Source organism: Hyperolius riggenbachi, chromosome 2 (assembly GCF_040937935.1).
Source record: "Hyperolius riggenbachi isolate aHypRig1 chromosome 2, aHypRig1.pri, whole genome shotgun sequence".
NCBI classification, from domain to species: Eukaryota; Metazoa; Chordata; class Amphibia; order Anura; family Hyperoliidae; genus Hyperolius; species Hyperolius riggenbachi.
Window position 1 is genome coordinate 21451902 of NC_090647.1, and position 13016 is coordinate 21464917.

A 13016-nucleotide genomic window follows, 5' to 3' on the forward strand; every position below is an offset into this window, starting at 1 on the left:
CACCAAAACCTGCCAATGGCAACTACAGTGTCAGAGGTGCAAGAAGGGGATGGGGAATAGTTTCTTAATGATTACCACTATTCAAAGTATCTATAGAAGTGAGTATTATGAGCACAGGACCAATAGAGAGCTAATACTGTAGTTGAGGGAGGGCCCTTTGGGGCTCCTCTGACCCAAGGGCCCCGATGCGGTCGCAACCTCTGCAACCCCTATTGCTACGCCCCTGCGCGCCACCCAGTTTGAGAACCCCTATCCTAAAGGAATGCTAACTTTTGAAAAGGGACATTCTCAATATTTTGTGTTATTTCTTTTTTAATGATTGTGTTATTTTGAGATGTCATACTTTAATTTAAATCCCATTTATAATAAAAGAGATGTGTTTTGCCTTTGGGAACAAATCCCTCTGTCTCTCTTCTTTCCTCATTTGTCCCTCTTCAAGACTGATGTGCAGATCTGTGTAATATGTGTATACATAGCTCCCTCTGTCCTCCTCATATGTCCCTCTATCAGGACTTATGTCCAGATCTATGGAAATAAATGTATTTTTCTACTGAAAATGTGTTTGATATCCTTTAAATGTTATTTCTATCATTTAAATCTGAGGTGTCCAATAGGTAGATCGCAACCACCTACTTGGTGATCGAGTCCCATTCAATTTTGTGGCCAGCAGCTGTAGAATGCGCCGCGTCCCATCACATTCTGCTGCGGCCGCTGGCCAATCGGAAGGCGTAGAGGAGAGAGACGATGCAGCTGAAGAGAGGCCAGGGGCAGTTCTGCCATGATGCGATGTCATGGGTGGGTGCGGCGCCGGGCACAACACATACACGCACGCACTCACTCACTCTGCCTGCCGGAGCACCATCTGCCCCCCCCCCAACTGGAGATTTTTCTGGGGACAGTTTCAGACGTTGCAGGCTGCAAGGGAGCAATCAGCCTGGAGGGAGCTGAAGGAAATCCCAGGTACATAGCTCCCAACTGTCCCTTTTTCCCTCTCATTTGTCCCTCTTTCAGGACTTTGTCCCTCTTTCTATGTAAATATATGTATGTCTCTACTAAAAATGTGTTTGATTGACTTTAAACTTTATTCCCATACTTTAAATTGATATATTACTAATTTTAAAATGTTACTATGATGGAAAATGAAACAGGATAGAAAGGACCAGTGTGGTTTGAATGATAAAACAACTTATTTTTCTTATGAAATCTGTATGGTATGCATGGCTAGGGGTGTCACGGGGTGTGATTAGGGGTGTGGCTTAAGTGCCCCTCTTTGTCATCTCAAAAAGTTGGGAGGTATGCAGGTATGTATACATTTTTCCTTTTGCCCTATCTGAGGTACACTTTAAAGTGTCCCTCTTTCTTATCCGAAAAAGTTAGGAGGTATGAATTAAATGCTTGATGCCCCCAAAAAGCCGACGCCATTAATGAAGCTCACTTAGGGGAAGTTCGTTTGAGAAGATATCTGCACTTAGGTGCTCATCACAGAGAAGTGTTGTGTCTCTTTAACTAGGTGTGATTTACCTGGGAGGTGAAGTAGGAAGAGAGAAGAAGCAGGAGGAAGTGGAAGACTTCCGCACTTTCTGCACACGTCACAAGCCTCTCCACAACAGCAGCAGCAGCAGAGGACACACAGACACTGTAAGTAGAGCTCGGTGTGAGGAGGAGTCGTATAGTAACAACCTGAAGTCTGACACACAGGGCCGGATTTACAATAGAATAACCTAGGCTCATTCCTACAGGCACCTGCTCCCTGAAAGGTGGCTTCCTCCCCTTCCCGAGTGTCTCTCAATCCCTCTCACAGGCTCTGGCAGACACATGCTGCAGCTGTGCTCAAAGTATGAGAGCAGGCGATAGCTTCTGTGTAGTGTACAGCCCCCCCCCCCCCCCTCCTCCTGATGGGGCTGTGAGCAGAGATTAGAGGGCAGGGAAGAAGTGAGAATAAAGCTTCCTAGTTACCACCCAATGGGTCCAGCAATGTCCCCTTGACCTCGGTCATTAAGTGACGCCTCTTCACATGACATTACACAATAGGCACGAATGGGAAGTCGCTGCTCTTTGTGTGTCTTGTCGGGGATCTTAAAGATCCGTTCTGCTGTGACGGTCGTTATCTCCGCACGATGCGAAGCGACGCTCGCGTGATTGTGCGCTTGTACACATGTGAGACGGTTGAAATGTTGCTCAAAAAAATCACTAGTCGGAGGAAGAATCGTCACTAAAATTGTGACGTGGGTACACAGCTTATGGAGTAATTGCAGATCAGCCATCTCCCTAACCCCTCCTTTCTCAGCAACAATAGTGATAAGGATCCCACCCAGAAGTCAGTCTGAAGGGTCCTAATGCTGACCTATTGTTATAGTAAGTAAAGAGCAGGTTATAGCTGTTACTCACTATGATACATGTCTGCAGATTTACTTACCTGGGGTTCCTCCAGCCCCTAGAAGTCTCTGTGACCCTCACTGTAGCTCCGCTCCAAACAGGTGTGTAGCAATGGGGGTTGCAGAGGTTGCAACCGCATCGGGGCCCTTGGGCCAGAGGGGCACCGTAGGACCCTCCCTCAACTGCAGTATTAGCTCTCTATTGGTCCTGTCCTCATAATAATCACTTCTATAGATACTTTGAATAGTGGTAATCGTTAACAAGCTGCTCCCCATCCCCTTCTTGCACCTCTGACACTGTAGTTGCCATTGGCAGGTTTTGGTGCGCCGTATCAATTATTATGCATAGAGTGCTTGGGCGGGATCCAATGTAAAACTTGCATTGGGGCCCACAGCTCCTTAGCTATGCCACTGGCTTCAAGCCAGTCTTCTGGGGATGTACATACAAAAAGGGCGCCTGGAAAAAAGGGCGCGGTATATAGCCGAAAGTTTTTATCTAACGCAATATTTTTTGTTTATAGCTTATAAATGAAAATCAAGTGCTAAATATGTTGAATAAATGGAAATAAAACGGCAAAATACCGTCTATAACAAAAAAAAATATCGGAAATATCCCCACCCCTTGGTGGTGCCTAAACCTAACCACCCCCATGGTGGTGCCTAACCCTAAAACCCCCCTGGTGGTGCCTAACCCTAACCACCCCCCCCTGGTGAAGCCTAACACTAACCACCCCCTGGTGGTGCCTAAGCCTAAAACTCCCCTGGTAGTGCCTAACCCTAAGCAGCCCCTGGTGGTGCCTAACCCTAACCACCAACCAGTGGTGCCTAACCACACACCTGGTGCTGCCTAAACCTAACCATGCCCCTGGTGGTGCCTAACCCTAACCACCCCCCTGGTGGTGCCTAACACTAACCACCCCCCTAGTGGTGCCTAAGCCTAACCACTCCCCTGGTGGTGCCTAACCCTAAGCACCCCCTGGTGGTGCCTAAGCCTAACCACTCCCCTGGTGGTGCCTAACCCTAACCACCACCCTGGTGGTGCCTAACCCTAAGACACCCCCTGGTGGTGCCTAACCCTAACCACCCCCTGGTGGTGCCTAACCCTAACCATCCCCCTGTTGGTCCCTAACACTAACCATCCCCACTACACAAACACCCGTACACGCATAAAAACAATAATATATTTAATCCATAAAATATTTCACTACAAATAACATGTATAAAATAATTTATATATTTTTAATAGAATAAATAGCCTTCAAATTATGTACACAATAAAATATTATGTATAGAAAAAGTTACAGCGTATATACAATACTTCTTGTATAAAGTGCGCCGAATGGTTGAACGATGCACAGTGACTCCATCTGCAGCAAGATGATGTTGTAGGTCTTTGGTGCTGGTCTGTGGGTTGACTCTGACTGTTCTCACCATTCGTTGCTTCTGTTCAGCCGAGATTTTTCTTGGTGTGCCACTTCGAGCCTTAACTTGAACTGAGCCTGTGGTCTTCTATTTCCTCAATATGTTCCTAACTGTTGAAGCTGACAGCTTAAATCTCTGAGGCAGCTTTCTATATCCTTCCACTTAACCATGATGGTGAACAATTTTTGTCTTCAGGTCATTTGAGAGTTGTTTTGAGACCCCCATGTTGCTACTCTTCGGAGAAAATAAAAAGAGGAGGGAAACTTACAATTGACTCCCTGAAATATTTTCTCATAATTGGATTCACCTGTGTATGTAGGTCAGGGGTCACTGAGCTTACCAAGCCAATTTGAGTTCCAATAATTAGTTATAAAGGTTTTGGAATCAATAAAATACAACCGTGCCCAAATGTATGCACCTGCCTAATTTTATTTAAACAATTATTGCACACATTCTATAAATCCAGCAAACTTCATTTAACTTCTCAAATATCACTGTGTGTGTCTCCTACATGATATATTTAACTGACATTGTTTATCAAAACAACCAACGATTTATACAGGAAAATCATGACTATTAACAAGGCTGCCCAAACTTTCACATCCCACTGTATATATTTACAATAGAAATAATAGCCTTACAATCACATACGCATTAAAAATCTTAAAATAACGGTAATATGAAAAGCAATATATTAGTAAGATAATAAATCTGAAAGCTATAATTGACGCATTATAATTCTGAAAACAAGGTTAATACCAAAAGCGATGTATTTCTAATACAATAAGCTTGAAAACAATATTTAACCCATTCGCGTTCCGTCGTTTTCACTTGAGAAATGTTCACCTCCCATTCATTAGCCTATAACTTTATCACTACTTATCACAATGAACTGATCTATATCTTGTTTTTTCCGCCACCAATTAGGCTTTCTTTGGGGGGTACATTTTGCTAAGAGCCACTTTACTGTAAATGCATTTTAACAGGAAGAATAAGAAAAAAACGGAAAAAATCATTTGTCAGTATTCATCCATTATAGTTTTAAAATAATACATGCCTCCATAATTAAAACTCACGTTGTATTTACCCATATGTCCCGGTTATTACACCGTTAAAATTATGTCCCTATCACAATGTATGGCGACAATATTTTATTTGGAAATAAAGGTGCATTTTTTCCGTTTTGCATCTATCACTATTTACAAGTTTAAAATAAAAAAAAATATAGAAATATATCATCTTTACATTGATATTTAAAAAGTTTAGACCCTTAGGTAAATATTTGCATGTTGTTTTTTTTATTGTAATGGTTTTTTTTTTATATTAAACATTTTATTTGGGTAGTTTTGGGAGGGTGGGATGTAAACAATATGTTTATAGTGTAAATGTGTGTTAATTTTTTTTTTTTTTACTTTTAGCTGTAGTATTACTTTTTGGCCACAAGATGGGTTTGTTTACATGACGTCACTCCAAGCGTAACATACGCTTAGAGCGACGCACGGGGGAGGTAACAGCCAGAAAAGGCGCAGCTTCCGAGAGAAGCTGTTGCTTTTTCAGCGGGGGAGAGGAATCAGTGATCGGGCACCATAGCCCGATTCACTGATTGCCTGGCTAACAAACCGTGGGCCAGGAGCGCGCGTACACGTGCGCGATCGGCTGCGGGAGCGAGTGGTAGCGTGCATGATTCCTGGACGTAGTTTTAAATTTTAAAATGATAAAATAAGTGTAAACGAAAATTTACTTGTTACCCTCCTGAAAGTGAAATTTGAAACCGATAAAATAAGTTAAACCGAAAGTCAAAACTAATTTGTAAAACAAAAGTTTGCTTTCTTAACCACTTAAGGACCGCAGGAATTTTGAATGATCTGTGCTGGGTGGGCTCTTCAGCCCCCAGCACAGATTGTGTGGCAGGCAGGGCGATCAGACTTCCCCCCCTTTTTCCCCCACTAGGGGGATGTCCTGCTGGGGGGGTCTGATCGCCGCGGGCTATCTGTCTGTAGCGGGGGGGGGGGCTCCTCAAAGCCCCCCTCCACAGTGCTATTCCCCCCTCCCTCTCCTTCCTTTCCTCTCCTCCTCAGAATAGGCGGTACAGGACAGCGATCCGTCCTGTACCGCCTCAGATAGGCTTCAGCCTATCAGATGCCGGCGATCCCCGGCCAATCAGAGGACGGAGATCGCCGAACTTCTTTATGGCGCTGCTGTGACAGCAGTGCCGTGCGATGTAAACACATTATTAAATTACATTTCGCCTGCGAGCCGCGATCGGAGTCTCGCAGGCTGTTCACGGAGACTCCCTCGGTGAACTGACAGGAAACAGCCGCCCGTTTCCATGGAAACACCACTGCGACCAGCCGCCGCCTATCGCTTTGGCTGGTCATTAAGTGGTTAAAACAAAAAGAATTTGCGATAATTCAGGTTGGAGTGAGCTTGAGATGTCTTCCACAAGGCATCACTGCTGAATATATGCAAATGATATTTGTAATAAACCTTATTCTGTAAATGAAAACTTTTGTTGACACGATCCCTGCAATTGCTATTTCTCGGGCGCCCAATTGCCGATATTTTGTATTACTGCCTATGGCGGCACCCTTCTATCCATTAGCCATATGCGCCCTTTTTTCCCGCTTCTCTTCTGGGGTCCCTTCTATACTGCCCACCAAACACACTCACACATGCACAGCAGCTGCTATGGAGTGGACCCCGGGAGACCGGCTGCGAGTGGAGTTGCAGCGAGGGCTTCTAGAGGTAAATCCAGGTAAGTAAATCTGTAGACATTTAGTTCAGCTCATATATCCTTTAAGGCATTGTGTGTTTATTTGTGTGTGTGTGTGTGTGTATATATATATATATATATATATATACACACATACATACATATATACTAGCTAATTGGCCAGCGTTGCCCGGGTATGTATTTGGCTGGTGTTGCCTCCGCCCTTTTTTTTAACCCTAACACACAAACACTCAATGACCAAGTTTGTGAGCTTTGGGGTCTTTGGCATCAATAATTTGTATATTCCCATGGAAATTAAACAGATCAGGTTGTTTGTGGATCCGCCCCTCTCCAGCATTTGAACCCCAGTCACCCAATGACCAACTGTAGAAGGTTTGAGGCATCTGCTATTAACAGTGTAAAAATGGCAGCAATTTAAATATTCTCCTTGAAAATCAACAGGTGAATTTTGATTGGCTATTATAGGCTCCACCCACTTCCCTGAATATTAAACTCAGTCACCCAGTGAGAAATCTGCCATTAGCAGTGTAAGAAGGGCTGCAGTTTATATTTTCCTAGTGAAATTTCGTTTTGGCTTCGCCCACTTTTTGTAACCTTAACATACAGTCACTCGATGACCAAGTTTATGAGCTTTGGGGTCTTTGGCATTAATAATTTGTATTTTCCCAGTGAAATGAAACAAATCTGTTTGTGGCTCCGCTCCCTTCTCTGAATTTGAACTCCAGTGACCCAATGACCAACTGTACCAGGTTTGTGGCTTGGGCCATTAACAGTGTAAGAATGGCAGCAATTTAAATATTCCCCTTGAAAATCAACAGGTGAATTTTGATTGGCTTTTTTAGGCTCCACCCACTTTTCTGAATATTAATCTCAGTGTAATAGATTGCGGAGAAGCTGCCACGCGGACTGGCGGCAAGGCGGCTGATTCCGCGTCCAGCGCGGGGGTTTGCACGCAGCAGCGTGCGTCTAAGGTGGCTGGGCCTGTTAGTGCACACAGACTGAGGAATACGCGCGCGCGCGCTGAGAGGCAGAACTTTTATGACAAACGAGCAGGGATCAGCTGACCAGGTGGGTCAGCTGATCTCAGAACAAGTGGCCATTGGTTGATCAGCGGTGGGTGGCGCCGGAGAGCGCCGCTCTATATATAGTTATTGCTGGTCTTTTTTTACAAATAAATAACTGCAAAGTGGGGTGTGCATAATTATTCAGCCCCCTCAGTCAATAATTTATAGAAACACCTTTTGCTGCAATTACAGCTGCCAGTCTTTTAGGGTATGTCTCTACCAGCTTTGCACATCGAGACTGAAATCCTTGCCTATTCTTCTTTGCAAAACAGCTCCAGCTCAGTCAGATTAGATGGACAGCATTTGTAAACAGCAGTTTTCAGATCTTGCCACAGATTCTCGATTGGATTTAGACCTGGACTTTGACTGGGCCATTCTAACACATGGATACGTTTTGTGTTAAACCATTCCATTGTTGCCCTGGCTTTATGTTTAGGGTCATTGTCCTGCTGGAAGGTGAACCTCCGCCCCAGTCTCAAGTCTTTTGCAGACTCCAAGAGGTTTTTTTCCAGGATTGCCCTGTATTTGGCTCCATCCATCTTCCCATCAACTCTGACCAGCTTCCCTGTCCCTGCTGAAGAGATGCACCCCCAGAACATGATGCTGCCACCACCATATTTGACAGTGGGATGGCGTGTTAGAGTGATGTGCAGTGTTAGTTTTCCACCACACATAGCGTTTTGCATTTTGGCCAAAAAGTTCCATTTTGGTCTCATCTGAGCAGAGCACCTTCTTCCACATGTTTGCTGTGTCACCCACATGGCTTGTGGCAAACAGCAAACAGGACTTCTTATGCTTTTCTGTTAACAATGGCTTTCTTCTTGCCACTCTTCCATAAAGGCCAACTTTGTGCAGTGCACGACTAATTGTTGTACTATGGACAGATTCCCCCACCTGAGCTGTAGATCTCTGCAGCTCATCCAGAGTCACCATGGGCCTCTTGACTGCATTTCTGATCAGCGCTCTCCTTGTTCGGCCTGTGAGTTTAGGTGGACGGCCTTGTCTTGGTAGGTGTACAGTTATGCCATACTCCTTCCATTTCTGAATGATCGCTTGAACAGTGCTCCGTGGGATGCTCAAGGCTTTGGAAATCTTTTTGTAGCCTAAGCCTGCTTTAAATTTCTCAATAACTTGATCCCTGACCTGTCTGGTGTGTTCTTTGGACTTCATGGTGTTGTTGCTCCCAATATTCTCTAAGACAACCTTAGATTACACACAGGTGCACTTTATTTAGACATTAGCACTCATCAGGCAATGTCTACGGACAACTGACTGCACTCAGACCAAAGGGGGCTGAATAATTACGCACACCCCACTTTGCAGTTATTTATTTGTAAAAAAATGTTTGGAATGATGTATGATTTTCGTTCCACTTCTCACGTGTACACCACTTTGTATTGGTCTTTCACGTTGAATTCCAATAAAATTGATTCATGTTTGTGGCTGTAATGTGACAAAATGTGGAAAACTTCAAGGGGGCCGAATACTTTTGCAAGCCACTGTGTATCTATATATATAAAATCGGATGTATGTATGTATGTATGTGTGTGTGTGTGTTTGTATGTATGTGCCGCGATCACGCGAAAACGGCTTGACCGATTTGAATGAAACTTAGTACACAGATCCCTTACTACCTAAGATGATATGTTCTGGGGGTCTCGCGGCCCCCCTGCACATGTGGGCGGAGCTACAAACAGCAAATCAGATTTCACCCATTCAAGTCAATGGAAAAAATGTAAAAGGCTCCCATTCTCACAGTAATCAAGCCACAGTCCCCACACATGGCACAGTTGGTCACTTGGTGACCGAGGTTACAAATCCAGGAAAAGTGGGCGGAGCATAAAACTGCCAATCAAATTTCAGCCATTCATTTAAATGGGAAAATGTAAACTGCAGCCATTCTTAGACTGTTAATCGCAGGGTTCTCAAACTTGGTACACTTGGTCACTGGGTGAATACGATTACAATTCAAGAAAATGGGTGGAACCTACAACAGCCAATCAAAATTCACCTATTGATTTTCAAAGGGAATATTTAAACTGCTGCTATTCTTACACTTTTATTGGCAGAGGCTTCAAACCTGCTACAGTCGGTCATTGGGTGACTGGGGTCCAAATTCACTAAAGGGGCGGGGCCACATACAGCCAATCAGATTTCCTTGGTGAATAAACTGCTTCCATTCACATATTTTTTATGCCAGGAACCTGAAAGCTCACAAACTTGGTCATTGAGTGACTGTGTGTCCAGATTACAAAAAGTGGGCGGAGCCAAAAAAACTTTTATTGGGAAAATATAAACTGCAGCCATTTTTACACCGTTAATGGCAGGGTTCTCCAACTTTGCACAGTTGGTCACTGGATGACTGAGATTAAGATTTTGGAAGGTGGGTGGAGCCTACAACAGCCAATAAAAATTCACCTTTTGATTTTCAAAGGGAATATTTCATCTGCTACCATTCTCTTATACTGTGAAAAGCAGATTCCTCAAACCTGGTGCAGTTGGTCGCTGGGTGACTGGGGTCCAAATTCGGAAAGGGGGGCGGAGCCACAAACAGCCAGATTTGTTTATTTTTCAATGGGAATATACAAAGTATTGATACCAAGGACCCCAAAGCCGATAAACTTGATAACTGAGTGACTGTATGTCAAGGTTAGAAAAAGTGGGCGGTGCCAACAACTACATTTTTAACATGGCAGGGTTCCCAAACTTTACACAATTGGCCACTGGGTGACTGGGATGAATATTCAGAAATGTGGGTGGAGCCTACAACAGCCAATCAAAATGTACCTATTGATTTTCAAGGGGAATATTCCCATTGCTACCAATCTCACACTGTTACTGGCAGAGGCCTCAAACCTGATACAGTCAGTCATTGAGTGACTAGGGTCCAAATTCACTAAAGGGGTGGAGCCACAAACAGCCAATCAGATTTGTTAGATTGATTTCAGCCATTCTGTTATTGGCAGGGTTCTCAAACGTGACACAGTTGGCCACTGGGTGGCTGGGACTAATATTCAGAAAAGTGGGTGGAGCCTACAGCAGCCAATCAAAATTCACCTTTTGATTTTCAAGGGGAATATTTACATTGCTGCCATTCATGCACTCTTAATGGCAGAGGCCTAAAATCTGCTACAGTCAGTCACTGGGAGACTGGGGTTTAAATTCTGAAGGGATCAGGCCAAAAACAGCCAATTAGATTTGTTTAATTTCAATGGTAAAATGCAAAAATGTTCAAATTCAGTAAAGGTGCGGAGCCAAAAACAGCCAGATTTCTTTGCTGGATAAACTGCTTCTATTAGCACAATTTTGATGCCACGAACCCAAAAGCTCACAAACTTGGTCATTGAGTAGTGACTGTGTGTCCAGGTTACAAAAAGTGGGTGGAGTTAAAAACAGATTTTTCTGGGAAATTGTAAACTGCAGCCCTTCTTCACTGTTAATGGCAGGGTTCTTAAACTTAGCATAGCTGGTTACTGGGTGACTGGGATTAATATTCAGAAAGGTGGGAGGAGCCTAAAAATGGCAATCAAAAATCACATGTCACTTTTGAAGGAGAATATTAAAATTGCTGCCATTCTTGCACTTATGGCACAAGCCTCAAACCTGGTACAGTTGGTCATTGGGTCACTGGGGTTTAAATTCAGAAAAGGGGACAGAGCCACAAACAGTGAATCAGATTTGTTTCATTTCATGGGAAAATACAAATTATTGATGCCAAGGACCCCAGAGCTCACAAACTTGGTCATTGAGTAGTGACTTTGTGTCCAGGTTACAAAAAGTGGGCGGAGCCAAAAACAAATTTCACTGGGAAAGTGTAAACTGCAGCCCTTCTTACACTGTTTGTTTATGGCAGGGTTCACAAACTTTGCCCAGATGGTCACTGGGTGACTGAGATTAATATTCAGGGAAGTGGCTGGAGCCTATAATAGCCAATCAAAATTCACCTGTTGATTTTCAAGTGGAATATTTAAATTGCTGCCATTTTTACACTGTTAATAGCAGATGCCTCAAACCTGCTACAGTTGGTCATTGGGTGACTGGGGTTCAAATGCTGGAGAGTCAGCGGAGCCACAAACCGCCTATCTGATTTGTTTAATTTCTATGGGAATATACAAATTATTGATGCCAAGGACCCCAAATCTCACAAACTTAGTCATTGAGTGTTTGTGCGTTAGGGTTAGAAAGTGGGCGGAGCCCACACCAGTCAAATACATACCCGGGCAACGCCGGGTCATCAGTGGGTGGAGACAAATACAAATTTCACTGGTAAAATGTAAACTGCAGCCATTCTTACATTGTTAATGGCAGGGTTTTTAAACTTTGCACAGTTGGTCACTGGGTGACTGGGAGGATTAATATTCAGAAAAGTGGGTGGAGCCTACAAAATTAGGATCCACCTATTGCTTTTCAAGGGGAATATTTAATTGCTACCATTCTTGAACTGTTAATGGTACAAGCCTCAAACCTGGTACAGTTGGTTATTGGGTGACTGGGGTTCAAATACAGAAAAGGGTGTGGAGCAGTGTTGCCAACCGCCAGTAAATTTACTGACAGTCAGTAAATAGGTCAACAAATCTGGTCTGTCAGTAAAGTCCATGAAAAAAATAGTGGTGTTAGTAAAAAAAAAACCCTCTCTCTATCCCCGAAGATCAGAGCACTTACCGCTTATCAGTTCACGTATCACTCTGGAATGTACACTGCTCTAGCTAAAGGTGGCCATACATCTGTAGACTTGGCCAATCAACCTTCAGATAAGACAATTATTATTGATATTTTAAAAATCGGTGCCACCAAGAGCATGCCTAGTTTACAATAAAACCAATTTTGGGCAGGGGGTAAGGGCTGCGATAATCGAGAACAAATGTGACGGAACCCCCCGGCTGAATCCCCCAAACGAAAATGTATCAAAGTCCCCCGCTCCCCGCCCCCCATATGCTGTGCATTAATACTTCACCTGTCTAGTGTCTACCACTTTACTCTTCTTCCTCATTCGAGCTCCATGTGGTTGCCGGTGTATTGCACGTAGGGCGCATGTGTGATCCCTTTCATTTAATTTCATTAATAGTACATGTCAGTAAAAAAGGTTTTTTGTCAGTAAATTTTTTGTGCTTTGTCAGTAAAAATGTATTTCTGAGGTTGGCAACACTGGTGTGGAGCCACAAACAGCCAATCTGATTTTTTCATTTCAATGCAAATTATTGATACCAAAGACAGCAAAGCTCACAAACTTGGTCAGTGAGTAGTTGTGTGTTAGGGTTAGAAAAAGTAGGCGGAGCCAACACCAGCCAAATACATACCCGGGCAACGCCGGGCAATCAGCTAGTATATATATATATATATATATATTATAAATAACAACGCCCAAGCTGGTCTGTTCAGCTGAGCGCACATGTAGCACCGGAACACTTAAAGGGACACTTA

At 43.6% G+C, this 13016-nt stretch overlaps 1 pseudogene; it reads left to right on the forward strand.

Moving 5' to 3' along the window:
- The window catches only part of LOC137544654 (uncharacterized), a 79209-nt pseudogene that overhangs the window by 54147 nt on the left and 12046 nt on the right, over positions 1–13016 (forward strand).